This window comes from Coenobita brevimanus, chromosome 44 (genome assembly GCF_032717465.1).
Source record: "Coenobita brevimanus isolate Jiangsu-jjx chromosome 44, ASM3271746v2, whole genome shotgun sequence".
In the NCBI taxonomy this organism is placed as follows: Eukaryota; Metazoa; Arthropoda; class Malacostraca; order Decapoda; family Coenobitidae; genus Coenobita; species Coenobita brevimanus.
In genome coordinates, this window is record NC_136997.1 from 8,638,368 (window position 1) to 8,654,844 (window position 16,477).

The 16,477-nt window shown below is 41.7% G+C and overlaps 1 pseudogene; it reads left to right on the forward strand.

The window, feature by feature from the left end:
• Window positions 1-13,551: 13,551 nt before the first annotated feature.
• Window positions 13,552-15,893, forward strand: LOC145397963 (uncharacterized; annotated as a pseudogene).
• Window positions 15,894-16,477: the final 584 nt, after the last annotated feature.

Sequence of the window (16,477 nt, forward strand, 5' to 3'; positions counted from 1 at the left end):
TATCCCTTTAAGAAATCAAACTTACTTATGTACCTAGCCTTTCCGATCTTGTCTATGCAATCTTCCACACGAGGGAGAGGGTAAGTGTCTGTTTTAGTTATCTGATTAACACGTCTATAGTCGATGCAAAGCCGCTGTGACCCACCTGGCTTAGGGACTAGAGTGACAGGAGAACGCCACTCGCTCTGACATGGCTGAATCATCTTCTGGTCCAACAGGTAGCCAAGCTCCTTCTCGATGAGAGGAACTTTCACTAGGTTCACACGGTAAGGAGGCAGTTTAATTGGCTTTGCGTCTCCAACATCGACATCATGCATCAACACAGTGGTTCTTCCTGGAGTAGCATGGAACACTTGCGGGTACTCCTGCAGTAATGCCGAAAACTCCTGCCTTTCCTTGGGAGGTAGATGAGAAAGCTTAGTCTGGAGATCATTCATGATATCAGGATTCTTCCCCAAACTATCACTCAGGCTCATACTGCATGGGAGAGCTTCACTTGCAGACTCGGGTGGAACAGCTACAGTGCAGACTGGATTATTTTCGTCCCGCCTGTGATATAACTTTAGCATGTTGATGTGACATTGTTCCTTGTTCTTTCTACGATCTCGTGTGGCGATGACATAGTTGACATCACTGAGTATCTTCTCCACGAAATAAGGACCACTAAACTTGGCTTGAAGAGGTTGCCCATGCACTGGTAGCAGAATCAAAACATGATCTCCTGGCTGAAAGTGGCGTAGCCTGGACTTCTTATCATACCAAGTCTTCATCTTCTCCTGAGCAGCTCCTAAATTCTCTCTCGCCAGCTGTAAAGCAGTGGACAGCCGTTCTTTGAACTTCATCACATACTCCAGCAGGTTGACGTCATTTTCCTCCGACAGCCAGCATTCCTTGAGTAGCTTAAGGGGTCCTCTTACTTCATGGCAAAACAGTAGTTCAAAAGGTGAGAAGCCCAGTGATTCATTTGGAGATTCTCTTGCGGCAAACACAACGAATGGAAGACCTTTATCCCAGTCTTTCTGATGTTCCAAACAGTATTTCTTGAGCATCGATTTGAGTGTTTGATGATATCTCTCCAACGCTCCTTGGGTCTTGGGATGGTAAGCTGAAGACATGATCTGGGTGATGCCCAACTCTTTCAGAGACTGCTTGAAAATGTTTGACATGAAATTACTTCCCCGGTCTGACTGTACCTCCTTGGGCAGACCAAACTTTGTGAAGAACCCTGGCATTTCCTTAACCACGTTCTTTGCTGAGATATTTCTAAGTGGAATGGCTTCAGGATAACGAGTAGCCATATCAATCAGGGTCAACACATAAGAAAATCCTGAAGAAGTCTTAGGAAGAGGGCCCACAATATCCACCAACACACGGGTGAAAGGCGTCTCAAAAGGAGGAATGGGAACTAGAGGTGCAACCTTTTCGGTCTGATTACACTTCCCCACAACTTGACAGGTGTGACTAGACTTACAATACCAGGAAACATCCCTGAAGATACCTGGCCAGTAGAAGTGTTTCAAAATGCGTGCCACAGTTTTCCTCACTCCAAGGTGTCCTGCCATACTGGAATCATGAGCCACTCTAATGATATCCTGCCTACAAACACGAGGGATGACAACTTGATGTACAACCTCCCATTCACAGTATGCTGATGCTGTTGGGGGTCTCCACTTTCTCATAAGTACTCCTGACTTTATATAATAACAAGTAGAAGCACCAGCTGACTCTTCCTCACTGCAAGCAGAGTTAGCTAGACCTTTCAACTCAGGGTCAGCAACCTGCAACTCAACCAACTCTTAACGAGACAAATTATCAACACTACGGGGTACTGCCTCATCTGGTGAGTGGTCCAAATTAGCAAGAAAAGTGTCAGCTAAGATAACATCATCATCATCATTATCCTCTAAATCACCAGTAACTTTAGACTTAGCCCTAGTGACAGCACATGCAGGGAACACATCAGGGACATCACAATCCTTGGTCGCAGCCACTGGCTCACTAGACAACTGAGGAGCTGGACACACTTGACTTCCACCAATATCATTTCCAAGTAAGAAAGTTACACCTGACATTGGGAGTGTCTCAACCAACCCAACCATAACGGAACCATTAACAAAACCAGACTCTAAATTCACTCTGCACAGAGGGACAGAGAAGTAATTATTCCCTACACCTTGTAAGATTACAGTTTCATCAGAGGAATTAACATTAGAGCCTAGAACACTGGTCAGCATAAGGGATTAGCAAGCACCTGTATCACGATATATTTTTACTGATTTCCTGTCATTACTGTCCAGAGGACTGACAAAACCATCAGACAGGATATTAGCACATGAACTCTTGAGAGTGTCACCCATGTTACTGCTCAAAAGAGGAACTCCATCATGAGGATTTAAGTTACCCCTCAAAGCAGGTTCAGTTAACTCAGTTAAAGAATTCTGGGAACTCTCAAGGGTGGACACTAGACCAATTGACTGAATATTTAAAGACTCCTTTTTGTTCACATCACGCTGTCTCATGAAACATTTCTCCGTAGTATGACCAAGCTTACTACAATAAGTACATTTACTTTTCTGAAATCTAGAGGTGAAGCTGGTATTTACTTCCTGAGAAACATCATCTTTATTCTCTTTCCTGTTACCTGTACTCTGAGTAGAGGCAACGTACTTACTCTCAGCTTTCCCTTTTTCTCTAGAATATCTCTTGTGAGTGAGAACATATTCATCAGCTAAAACTGCAGCATCAGACAAATTATCTATTCTTTTCTCATCAAGAAATAGGCTTACATCTTTATAAATACACCTCTTGAAGTCCTCCAGCAAAATCATCTGCTTAAATTTACCAAAATCAGAATCCACATTCTTATAATTTAACCACTGCTCTAACAGATCTTCTTTGATTTTTGCATACTCAACATGGGATTGCTTGTAAGTTGTCCTAAATTTTACTCTATAAGCTTCAGGAACAAGCTCATAGGCCTTAAGAATCAAGCTCTTAACTACATCAGAATTATCAGATTGATCCTGAGGCAAAGATGCATAAGTTACTTGAGCTTTACCGGTGAGAACAGTTTGAAGGAGTACTGGCCAATACTTTTTTGGCCAATTAAAACCTGTAGCTACCCTCTCAAACAACTGAAAATACTTTGTTAAATCAGATTCATTAAAAGGAGGGACAAGTTTAACATTTTTAAGCCACATCAAAATCATCAGAGCTAGATGATCCAGTTCCACCTTGTTTCATGCGGTACTCATGGTCTGCCTGAATCCTAGCAATTTCAACTTGTGCCTCAGCCTCCTTAGCACGAGCCTGAAACTCAGCCTCCTTAGCATTTGCTTGAAATTCAGCCTCCTTAACACAAGCCTCCTTAGCCTGAGACTCAGCCTCCTTAGCACGTGCTTGAAATTCAGCCTCCTTCACACAAGCCTCCTGCAGGGCTAGCTGTAACTTGGCTAATTCAATCTGCGTTTGCTCATTTCGAGGAGTTACATTAAACAAGCTTTCATTAATCATGTCAACAATTTGATCTTTAGAATGATGAGAGCGAACAGCAATTACCAATTGTTGAGCAACAAGCGTAAGTTCATTCTTTGTTCTGTTTTCTAAATCACACACTGTTTGCACATTTGACAAAAAATCTTTGGCTTCATCAAGCGTAGTAATAGTAGACATCATGAATAAGTAACAGTCACAAAATATCAAGCAATATCCTTATGATAATATCCTGAATATCCTGATAAGAGGTCGCCAAATTTATGTTACCGAACAGCGAAAGATAATGTACACTTTAAGTGAGAATACTAAAAATCACTACCGTACCATAAAGTTCCAGGTTGAAAACAAAAGAGTTAGGTAAAATTACAAGTTAAAGTTTAATGCTCAAACTAACAACAAAACATTCAGGACTCATAAGGATAATGTAATGGCAAAAAACAGGTTAAATATATGGTTAACTGCAATAGCCTCTATTAACATGAAATTAGCAAGAGTAAATTTACCTAAGTCAGCCCTGATAAAATGATAATACACTGGGTAATACTCAGTTAATGCAAGATAAATTATTACAGAAACAAAATATTATCAAAAATGACTGACATCAAAAACTTTACATTAATTACAAAAGAACCTTACTAGGCCTTCAAATTAACACCTTATGCTATACAGTACAAGAACAAAATGTAATAACACTTATACTCAAATTACACAGCTACTAGATGGTTGGAGACTTTCTGAGCACTCACAATAATAACTGTACAGGGGAGGGCAGAGATGTGAACAAAATGAGGAGTAGTTCTAAGTGGCAATGATGCAGAGACTGAGCTCATTATATAGGGGCCGGCAGAGCTTGATACAACTTGTAAGAAGGACGCGCAAATAAAGCCATGGGGACAAAGAGTTGACAATCCCACTCTGAACAACAGAAAGGACGACTTACTCTACTATAACGGTAGAAGGGGGGAACTGAGGCAGAACACGCTCGTGATCACACATGCAGCATACTGTGCGTAAAAAATTACACAAAGGATGATGAAATCATAGGCTATGTAACAATATATATATATATATATATATATATATATATATATATATATATATATATATATATATACATATATATATATATATATATATATATATATATATATATATATATATATATATATATATATATATATATATATTGTTACACAGCCTATGATTTCATCATCCTTTGTGTAATTCTAATGTACAGTATGCTGCATGTTTGATCACGAGTGTGTTCTACCTCAGTCCCCCCTTCTACCGTTATAGTAGAGTAAGTCGTTCTTTCTGTTGTTCAAAGCAGGATTGTCAACTCTTTGTCCCCTATGGCTTCATTTGCGCGTTCTTCTTACAAGTTGTATCAAGCTCTGCCGGCCCCTATATAATGAGCTCAGTCTCTGCACCATTGCCACTTAGATCTACTCCTCATTTTGTTCACATCTCTGTCCTCCCCTGTACAGTTGTTATTATTGTGAGTGCTCAGGAAGTCTCCAACCATCTAGCAGCTGTGTAATTTGAGTATAACTGTTATTGCATTTTTTTCTTGTACTGTGTAGCATAAGGCGTTAATTCTTAGGCCTAGTAAGGTTTTTCTGATTAATGGAAGGTTTTATCTCAGCCAACTGTTAATAATAGTTTGTATCTGTAATAATTTATCTTGCATTAACTGAGTATTACCCAGTGTATTCTCATTTTATCAGGGCTGACTTAGATAAATTTACTCATGCTAATTTCGTGTTAATAGAGGCTATTTCAGTTAACCATATATTTAACCTGTTTTTTGCAATTACATTATCCTCATGAGTCCTGAATGTTTTGTTGTTGGTTTGAGCATTAAACTTTAACTTGTAATTTTACCTAACTCTTTTGTTTTGAACCTGGAACTTTGCGGGACAGTTTTCTCTATTCCGTAACATAAATTTGGCGACCTCTTATCAGGATATTCAGGATATTATCATAAGGATATTGCTTGATATTTTGTGACTGTGATTTATTCATGATGTCTACTATTACTACGCTTGATGAAACCAAAGATTTTTTGTCAAATGTGCAAAACAGAACCAAGAATGTACTTAAGCTTGTTGATCAACAATTGGGAATTGCTGTTCGCTCTCATCATTCTAAAGATCAAATTGTTGACATGATTAATGAAAGCTTGTTTAATGTAACTCCTCAAAATGAGCAAATGCAGATTGAATTAGCTAAGTTACAGCTAGCCCTGCAGGAGGCTCGTGTTAAGGAGGCTGAATTTTCAGGCAAATGCTAAGGAGGCTGAGTTTCAGGTTCGTGCTAAGGAGGCTGAGTTGCAGGCACAAGTTGAACTTGCTAGGATTCAGGCAGACCATGAGTATCGCATGAAACAAGGTGGAACTGGATCATCTAGCTCTGATGATTTTGATGTGGCTAAAAATGTTAAACTTGTCCCTCCTTTTAATGAATCTGATTTAACAAAGTATTTTCAGTTGTTTGAGAAGGTAGCTACAGGTTTTAATTGGCCCCAAGAGTATTGGCCAGTACTCCTTCAAACTGTTCTCACCGGTAAAGCTCAAGTAACTTATCCATCTTTGCCTCAGGATCAGTGTGATAATTATGATGTAGTTAAGAGCTTGATTCTTAAGGCCTATGAGCTTGTTCCTGAAGCCTATAGAGTAAAATTTAGGACAACTTACAAGCAAGATAAGCAATCCCATGTTGAGTATGCAAAAATCAAAGAAGATCTGTTAGAGCAGTGGTTAAATTCTAAAAATGTGGATTCTGATTTTGACAAATTTAAGCAGATGATTTTGCTGGAGGACTTCAAAAGGAGTATTAATAATGATGTAAGCCTATATCTTGATGAGAAAAGAATAGATAAATTGTCTGATGCTGCAGTTTTAGCTGATGAATATGTTCTCACTCACAAGAGATATTCTAAAGAAAAAGGGAAAGCTAAGAGTAAGTACGTTGCCTCTACTCAGAGTAGAGGTAACAGGAAAGAGAATAAAGATGATGTTTCTCAGGAAGTAAATACCAGCTTCACCTCTAGATTTCAGAAAATTAAATGGACTTATTGTAGTAAGCTTGGTCATACTACGGAGAAATGTTTTCAGGAGACAGCGTGATGTGAACAAAAAGGAGTCTTTAAATATTCAGTCAATTGGTCTAGTGTCCACCCTTGAGAGTTCCCAGAATTCTTTAACTGAGTTAACTGAACCTGCTTTGAGGGGTAAATTAAATCCTCATGATGAAGCTTCTCTTTTGAGCAGTAATGTGGGTGACACTCCCAAGAGTTCATGTGCTAATTTCCTGTCTGATGGTTTTGTCAGTCCTCTGGACACTAATGACAGGAAATCAGTTAAAATATATCGTGATACAGGTGCTTGCCAATCCCTTATGCTGACCAGTGTTCTAGGCTCTAATGTTAATTCCTCTGATGAAACTGTAATCTTACAAGGTTTAGGGAATAATTACTTCTCTGTCCCTCTGTGCAGAGTGATTTTAGAGTCTGGTTTTGTTAATGGTTCCGTTATGGTTGGGTTGGTTGAGACACTCCCAATGTCAGGTGTAACTTTCTTACTTGGAAATGATATTGGTGGAAGTCAAGTGTGTCCAGCTCCTCAGTTGTCTAGTGAGCCAGTGGCTGCGACCCATGACTGTGATGTCCCTGATGTGTTCCCTGCATGTGCTGTCACTAGGGCTAAGTCTAAATTTACTGGTGACTTAGAGGATAATGATGATGATGATGTTATCCTAGCTGACACTTTTCTTGCTAATTTGGACCACTTATCAGATGAGGCAGTACCCCGTAGTGTTGATAATTTGTCTCATCAAGAGTTGGTTGAGTTGCAGGTTGCTGACCCTGAGTTGAAAGGTCTAGCTAACTCTGCTTCCAGTGAGGAAGAGTCAGCTGGTGCTTCTACTTGTTATTATATAAAGTCAGGAGTACTTATGAGGAAGTGGAGACCCCCAACAGCATAAGCCGACTGTGTATGGGAGGTTGCACATCAAGTTGTCATCCCTCGTGTTTGTAGGCAGGATATCATTAGAGTGGCTCATGATTCCAGTTCGGCAGGACACCTTGGAGTGAGGAAGACTGTGGCACGCATTTTGAAACACTTCTACTGGCCAGGTATCTTCAGGGATGTTTCCTGGTATTGTAAGTCTTGTCACACCTGTCAAGCTGTGGGGAAGTGTAATCAGACCGAAAAGGTTGCACCTCTAGTTCCCATTCCTCCTTTTGAGGCGCCATTCACCCGTGTGTTGGTGGATATTGTGGGCCCTCTTCCTAAGACTTCTTCAGGATTTTCTTATGTGTTGACCCTGATTGATATGGCTACTTGTTATCCTGAAGCCATTCCATTTAGAAATATCTCAGCAAAGAACGTGGTTAAGGAAATGCTAGGGTTCTTCACAAAGTTTGGTCTGCCCAAAGAGGTACAGTCAGACCGGGGAAGAAATTTCATGTCAAATGTTTTCAAGCAGTCTCTGAAAGTGTTGGGCATCACCCAGATCACGTCTTCAGCTTACCATCCCCAGACCCAAGGAGCGTTGGAGAGATATCATCAAACACTCAAATCGATGCTCAAGAAATACTGTTTGGAACATCAGAAAGAATGTGATAAAGGTCTTCCATTCGTTGTGTTTGCCGCAAGAGAATCTCCAAATGAATCACTGGGCTTCTCACCTTTTGAACTACTGTTTGGCCATGAAGTAAGAGAACCCCTTAAGCTACTCAAGGAATGCTGGCTGTCGGAGGAAGATGACGTCAACCTACTGGAGTATGTGATGAAGTTCAAAGAACGGCTGTCCACTGCTTTACAGCTGGCGAGAGAGAATTTAGGAGCTGCTCAGGAGAAGAAGAAGACTTGGTATGATAAGAAGTCCAGGTTACGCCACTTTCAGCCAGGACATCATGTTTTGATTCTGCTACCGGTGCATGGGCAACCTCTTCAAGCCAAGTTTAGTGGTCCTTATTTCGTGGAGAAGAAACTCAGTGATGTCAACTATGTCATCGCCACACCAGATCGTAGAAAGAACAAGCAACTATGTCACATCAACATGCTAAAGTTGTATCACAGGCGGGACGAAAATAATCCGGTCTGCACTGTAGCTGTTCCACCCGAGTCTGCAAGTGAAGCTCTCCCATGCAGTATGAGCCTGAGTGATAGTTTGGGGAAGAATCCTGATATCATGATCTCCAGACTAAGCTTTCTCATCTACCTCCCGAGGAAAGGCAGGAGTTTTCGGCATTACTGCAGGAGTACCCGCAAGTGTTCCGTGCCACTCCAGGAAGAACCACTGTGTTGATGCATGATGTCGATGTTGGAGACGCAAAGCCAATTAAACTGCCTCCTTACCGTGTGAACCCAGTGAAAGTTCCTCTCATCAAGAAGGAGCTTGGCTACCTGTTGGTCCACAAGATGATTGAGCCCTGTCAGAGTGAGTGGAGTTCTCCTGTTACTCTAGTCCTTAAGCCAGGTGGGTCACAGCGGCTTTGCATTGACTACAGACGTGTTAATCAGATAACCAAAACAGACACTTACCCTCTCCCTTGCGTGGAAGATTGCATAGACAAGATCGGAAAGGCTAGGTACATAAGTAAGTTTGATTTGTTAAAGAGATACTGGCAAGTACCTATGACTGAACGTGCTAGGGAGATCTCATGTTTTGTAACACTAGGAAAGACTTTTGCATATTCTGTAATGCCATATGGTATGAAGAATGCACCAGCCACTTTTCAGAAGCTCATGAATGTTGTAACAGAGGGTTTGGCAGGGTGTGTTGTTTATATTGATGATGTATTAATCTTCAGTGACAACTGGAAAGATCACCTATGCCATGTCAGTAAATTTCATGAGCATTTGGTTCAGGCTGATCTTGTAGCAATTTATCAAAGTGTGAGTTTGGTCAAGCTAAAGTTCAGTACCTTGGGTACGTTATTGGTGATGGACATGTTGCACCACCAGGAGCTAAGGTTCAGGTTATAAGTGATCTTCCCAGACCTAAAAGTAGGAAAGAGCTACAAAGATTTTTGGGAATGGTAGGTTATTACAGGAGATTTGTTCTTAACTTTTCTATTCTTGTATCACCACTTACAGACCTACTGAAAAAGGGAGTTAAATTTGTCTGGACCGATAACCGTGAATCCTCTTTCAACAAACTTCAAGCTATCCTATTAAGTCAGCCAGTGCTCGCTACTCCAAATTTTGCTAAGCCTTTTAAGATGGCTGTTGATGCAAGTGATACCGGAGCTGGGGCTGTTTTGCTGCAAGAGGATGATCAGGGTATTGAACATCCTGTATCTTATTACAGTAAGAAGTTCACTCCACCTCAAAAGAACTACTCAACTATTGAGAAAGAGCTTTTGGCCTTGATTTTGGGTTTACAGCATTTTTCATTTTATTTGTGTTCTGGTTTTCACCCCATAGTCATTTATACCGATCATAACCCGCTGAAATTCCTTAGTAAGTTTAAAGATAAAAATCAGAGAATGACAAGATGGAGTCTCCTTCTTCAGGAGTATTCATTAGACCTACAACATGTCAAGGGGAAAGAAAATGTTATTGCAGATTGCTTATCTAGACTTTAGCCAGATTATTTTAGAGTAATAAGAAATTTCCTTTGTAAATTTCTTTTTCTTTGTGAGGAGGTGTTACATAGCCTATGATTTCATCATCCTTTGTGTAATTCTAACGTACAGTATGCTGCATGTTTGATCACGAGCGTGTTCTACCTCAGTCCCCCCTTCTACCGTTATAGGGTAAGTCATTCTTTCTGTTGTTCAGAGCAGGATTGTCAACTCTTTGTCCCCTATGGCTTCATTTGCGCGTCCTTCTTACAAGTCGTATCAAACTCTCCCGGCCCCTATATAATGAGCTCAGTCTCTGCATCATTGCCACTTAGATCTACTCCTCATTTTGTTCACATCTCTGTCCTCCCCTTTACAGTTGTTATTATTGTGAGTGCTCAGGAAGTCTCCAACCATCTAGCAGCTGTGTAATTTGAGTATAAGTATTATTGCATTTTTTTTCTTGTACTGTGTAGCATAAGTTGTTAATTCTTAGGCCTAGTAAGGTTTTTGTGATTAATGTAAGGTTTTATGTCAGCCCATTGTTAAAAATAATTTGTATCTGTAATAATTTATCTTGCATTAACTGAGTATTATCCAGTGTATTCTCATTTTATCAGGGCTGACTTAGATAAATTTACTCATGCTAATTTCGTGTTAATAGAGGCTATTGCAGTTAACCATATATTTAACCTGTTTTTTGCCATTACATTATCCTTATGAGTCCTGAATGTTTTGTTGTTAGTTTGAGCATTAAACTTTAACTTGTAATTTTATCTAACTCTTTTGTTTTGAACCTGGAACTTTGCGGGACAGTTTTCTCTGTTCCGTAACAATATATATATATATATATATATATATATATATATATATATATATATATATATATATATATATATATATATATATATATATATAGCGAATCACAGTAGATGTCAAAAATATAATCATAAATTAAATAGTAATAATTCGAACATTAATTTAATATATATAATTCATAAATATAACTTCAGTTAAATAACAATTTTAAACATAGTGCCCTAGTTTTAATTACACAGCTATTATTAAATATAGTAGTAATAAGGGTTATTTTAATATAATATCAATATAATGAGGCTAATGTAAATTCCATAAAATTATAAACTAAAACTACTTACTCAACCCTCTCAAAATTCTCTATCACAATCTTGTAATCAAAACAAATACTAACCAAACCTTGTTAATTCCAATGTACACCTCCGGACAGAAATTCGTGATACAGGATAATCTGCTACTAGAGGTCAGATTAATCGCACATGTCTACCCCCTAACTCCCCCTCCTTACCCCCAACAAAACACTGATTCGTTAGGCTGATGGATCGGAGATATGAAGCTTCGCTCACTCTCTCGCCTTGTCATCTGGACAGCCACATATGCACCCACCTACTAATCCACCTACCCACTCAACTCATCCAACACAACCCGCCGACCTCACCCCTGCCACCCACCCAGCCCATCGATCCCTGCTATTCACCCTGCTAACCCACGAATGCCACATACAAAGGTCACCCGACAATGCCACTCAACTCATTTACTCATTCATTTCTCCACCCTGAACCCATCCAGCCACCCAACCCAACCACCCACTTACATCATCTCGACCACGCAATCGTCTCAGCCACCCTGGAGAGCAAGGGTGCCCACTCATCCTGGCGACTCACTTTGCCCACACATCCCGATAACCTATCTTGCCCACCGACCCTCCCACCCACCCTCACCACTCACATATTCCACCCACCCTTCCCAGTCACGAATTCCGCCCACCCTGGTCACCCAACAATGCCATCCATCTCATCCATCCACACAACCCTCCCACCTCTCCCTGAACACTCCCCACCCACATCACCCTGCCCATCCACCCATCCAGTCCACCCACTCCTCCCACCGACCCACCCGCCCATCCACCCTTCTCACCCAACCCCATTCACTCCACCACGCCATTCACCCATTTGAACCCGACTTATCCACCAAATTCATCTTATCGAAACCGAACTTACCGACCCCTCCCCGACCACCCACATATCCAGCCACCTACTCACCCAGCCCACCAAACGAATCCACTCACTAACCCATTTACCCCTACAACCCACCCAAAACCACTCCACACACCACACCCAACAACTGTCCCCCCCCCCCTTCCACCATTACCACTGTCCACCCACCCAGGCGATGCACCGAACTACCACACCCACCAACTCAACCTCATCAACTCCTCCCACCCAATCAACTGACACACACACACACACACACACACACACACACACACACACACACACACACACACACACACACACACACTACCGCTACACCACACACCACCCTCACCCCTACACTGTAACGACTGATGACCCATTACCAATAAACTAGGCTCCATAGTGTTGCACCACACCCATTGGCCACCTACTTAACCCTTAAACAAAGAAGCGTTGTTTTACTTCATATCAAACTTTAAATACATAACAGTATCAGATTAGTCAATTATTATTTTAAGACAGACCAATAAGATATTAACAGATATGCAAAGCTAGAGAAAAATGAGCAAATTGCTTCAGAACTTCATCATATTATTTGCAAAAATAGAAGTAAAACAAGCACATTCTTCATTTAAATCGAACGTAACTTTAAGAATCGTATAGTAAAACAAAAGTTCTAGTAACATTATATTTAATTTTCATTTTAAGGTACTACAAAAAGTAGCCATAATCATCTTTTAATAATACTGTACCACAGTATAAAAAGTTCTTTAACACCATGGCCATGCCACAGTACTGTTGTCAGTGCTCCAGTAGGCAGCATAAGTGTATCAGGTGCTCATGTGCAACAAACAGGTCGCGGTGTACATACTGTAGGCTGGGACCTTTCTGTATGTATGTGTTAGGAAATCACAGCCCAACAGAAGCGGCATTTGATCGCTTCAAACATGGCAGGCGACAGATTGGTGACATGGAAATTGATGGCGTGGTGACCATCAGAGAAAATGAAGTAACCTGGGTAAACACCACATATAATGAAATAGTTGGATGGTCGTCAAGTAACCTTTTCGAACCTCCCAAATGCAATGCTACAACTGACATGATCAAGGAAATCACTCGCCCGATAGCCCATTGCAAAAATAACACACCCATTGCCTCATTCTCTCTTAAGGTCTTTGCATTGATACCACATCTCTTCCTCAACAAGACCCGCCCTAGAACTAGCATTGCAGAAAATATTAAGGCCATCCAAAGTCGGGTTGTAGCATGGAAAAGAGGTGAAATCGACAACCTACTTGAGGAAGCAAGGGCCTTGCTGATGAGAATAATAAACCAGGCAGAAGCAAACAGAATACCAACGATGTGGCAGAGATTTTTGGCAGCAAGAAGAGACAGGGGAAGGTCTCGATGGCAACAAGATCCCTGTCAGCTGAATCACCAAATGGAGTACTTGACCTGACAGATGAAACAATGCAACAACTCCAAGAAAAACATCCGACAGCACGACAAGCAAATGCCCAGTCAAAGTCTGACGGCAATTACACTCCTAATCCCATCATTTATGACAAGGTAACTGGCGATATGGTGTGGTGGAAGGCAATGCACACACAGGGAGGGGCAAGACCGTCAGGTCTGGATGCAAAATCTTGTCGAGTAATCCTCAGTAACATCGTTTCGGGAGGCAGCAGCAGACCTATGTAATACCATTGCCTCACTGGCGAGGAAGCTGGCTTCAAGTCAGTGCAGTAACATCGAAGCACTGAGGCTTGCAGACTAATCCCCCTTAATAAGATTCCTGGATGCAGGCCCATCGGGGTGGGTGAAGTCTTAAGACGGATTAAAGGAAAATGCATCATGGAGGTGGTGAAAGATGATGTGAAGCAGGCAGTTAGCAACCTCCAAGTGTGCGCAGGCCAGCAGGCAGGAGGTGAGGCAGCAGTTCACTCCATGAGGAAAATATCTGAGGAAGAGGACTGTCAGGCAATATTATTAGTTGATGCCTCAAATGCATTTATTTCCATGACCCGGGAGGCAATGCTGCACAACATCAAGGTTAAATGCCCAGCATCTGCCCAATATGTGGAAAACACCTATAAAAAACCAGCAGACCTCTACATTGTGGGTAAGACAGCTGCTCACGATGTCGGTGTAATCCAATCCACAGAACGAACCACTCAGTGGGACCCCGTTGCCATGACTATGTTCACCCTGGCGATGACAGTGCTGCAACAACAGATCAAATATGAGGCCACCAATGTAAAACAGGTAACCTACGCAGATGATCTAACGGGTGCTGGCAAGGATGAGGATGTGAGGAAATGTTGGGACCTTATAACATCTCATGACCCTGAAATTGGTTACTACCCTTATGCAAGTAAGTCCATCTTGATCGCGAAACCAGCTTACTCTCAAGATGCACAGGAAGCATTTAGAGGCACAAACGAGGTAGTGACCAAGGAAGGTCAGAGGCATCTAGGTGCTGTGATTGGAACTAAGGAATTCAAAGATAAATATGTGAGTGATAAGGTAAAGACATGGATAGAAGAAATTCATGCACTATCCAGCCACGCAAAAACAGTACCTCATGCAGTATACAGGCATTTACTTATTGTGTAAAGCACAAGTGGACCTTCGTGATGAGGAGAATACCAGACATCGAGTTGCTGCTACTACCACTGGAGGATGCTATCAGGGATTCTTTCCTCCCATCTCTTACCAATGGCCTAATCCCCACACCAGAAGAGAGGGACCTTCTAGAACTACCACCCAGGATGGGAGGCCTTGGCATTATAAATCCAGTAGCCGTGGCGTGCTACGAACATAGAAATTCACTCAGACTCACCGAATCCTTATCACAGAAGATTTATGCCCAGGCTGAGACGAGTGAAATCGACCATCAAAGGCAGAAAGACATAAAGACTCAGATAAGCAAGGAGCGTGAACCAAGACAAAAGGATCAGCTGCAGCACATAATCGAACATCTAGCACCAGACCAGTGCCGAAGAGTTGAAATTGGACAGGACGTTGGGCCATCGAACTGGCTCACAACCCTGCCTCTCAAGGCAAAAGGCCTCCACTTCAACAAACAAGAATTTATTGACGCCATAGCCTTCAGATATGGGTGACCAATAGAGAACCTGCCTCAACACTGTGCCTGTGGCACTGTCTTTGATGGAAACCATGCAATGGTATGCATGAAGGGAGACTTTGTTTGCATCCGACACAATGAAGTACACAACCTCACTGCCAAAATGCTGCAGGAAATATGCCATGCTGTCATGAGTGAACCAGCTCTGCTACCACTGGACGGCGAGCACATCACCCACAGAACAGCAAACACATCAAATGATGCAAGAGTGGATGTCAGTGCTCGAGGTTTCTGGACACGTGGGAAGAGTGCATTCTTCGACATCAGCATATTTGATCCTATGGCAGCATGTCATCGCAAACTGTCTCTCGAAGCTGAACACAAAAGGAATGAACGAGAAAAAAACAGAATTTATCAAGAAAGGATCCAAAATGTTGACCACGGCCGATTTACTCTCCTTGTGTTCACAACATCAGGTGGGATGGGTCCCGAGTCGGTGATATTCTACTCGAGACTGGCAGAGGTTCTTTCTGAGAAGAAACGTCAACCGCAGAGTTCTGTTCTGGCCTGGATGAGATGTCGACTGTCATTCTCCCTCGTGAGATCTGCTCTGCTATGTCTCAGGAGCACAAGATCATCAGCCCTCACGCCTTTCTCTCTGACGGGTATGGATTACGAAGCTACAGTGGTCAAGAGTCGCATAGACCGGCGACTCCTAGTTTAATGTCTTTATTTTCACTGTACTATCAATAAATATAAAATAAAATAATAATAGTAATAGTAGATGGCTGGTAACCACAGCCGTTGGCGTGCTTGGGGCCAACGGATTGTATTATGAGGGTTAGTGTTTACCTTCACATTACAACTCCAAATGGTGAACTGTATTAGGAAGATTGGTTTTGATCTTTACAGTTAATTTCCCAATGGATGGAGGTGACTCAAAAATAAAAATTAGTAGTAGTAACAGTAGTGGTAGTAGTAGTAATAGTAGCAGCGGTAGTAGTAGTAGTAGTAGCAAAAGGCTTGGCACTTCAACAAAGAAGAATTTATTGATGTCATAGCCTTGAGATATGGGTGGCCAATAGAGAACCCACCTCAACACAGTGCCTGTGGCACTGCCTTTGATGCAAACCATGCAATGGTAGGAAAGAAGGGAGGTTTTGTTTGCATCCGACACGATGAAGTACGCAACCTCACTGCCAAAATGCTGCAGGAAATATGTCATGATTTCATGACTTAGCCAGCTCTGCTACCGCTGGATGGAGAGTACGTCATTCACAGAACAGCAAACACATCAAATTATGCAAG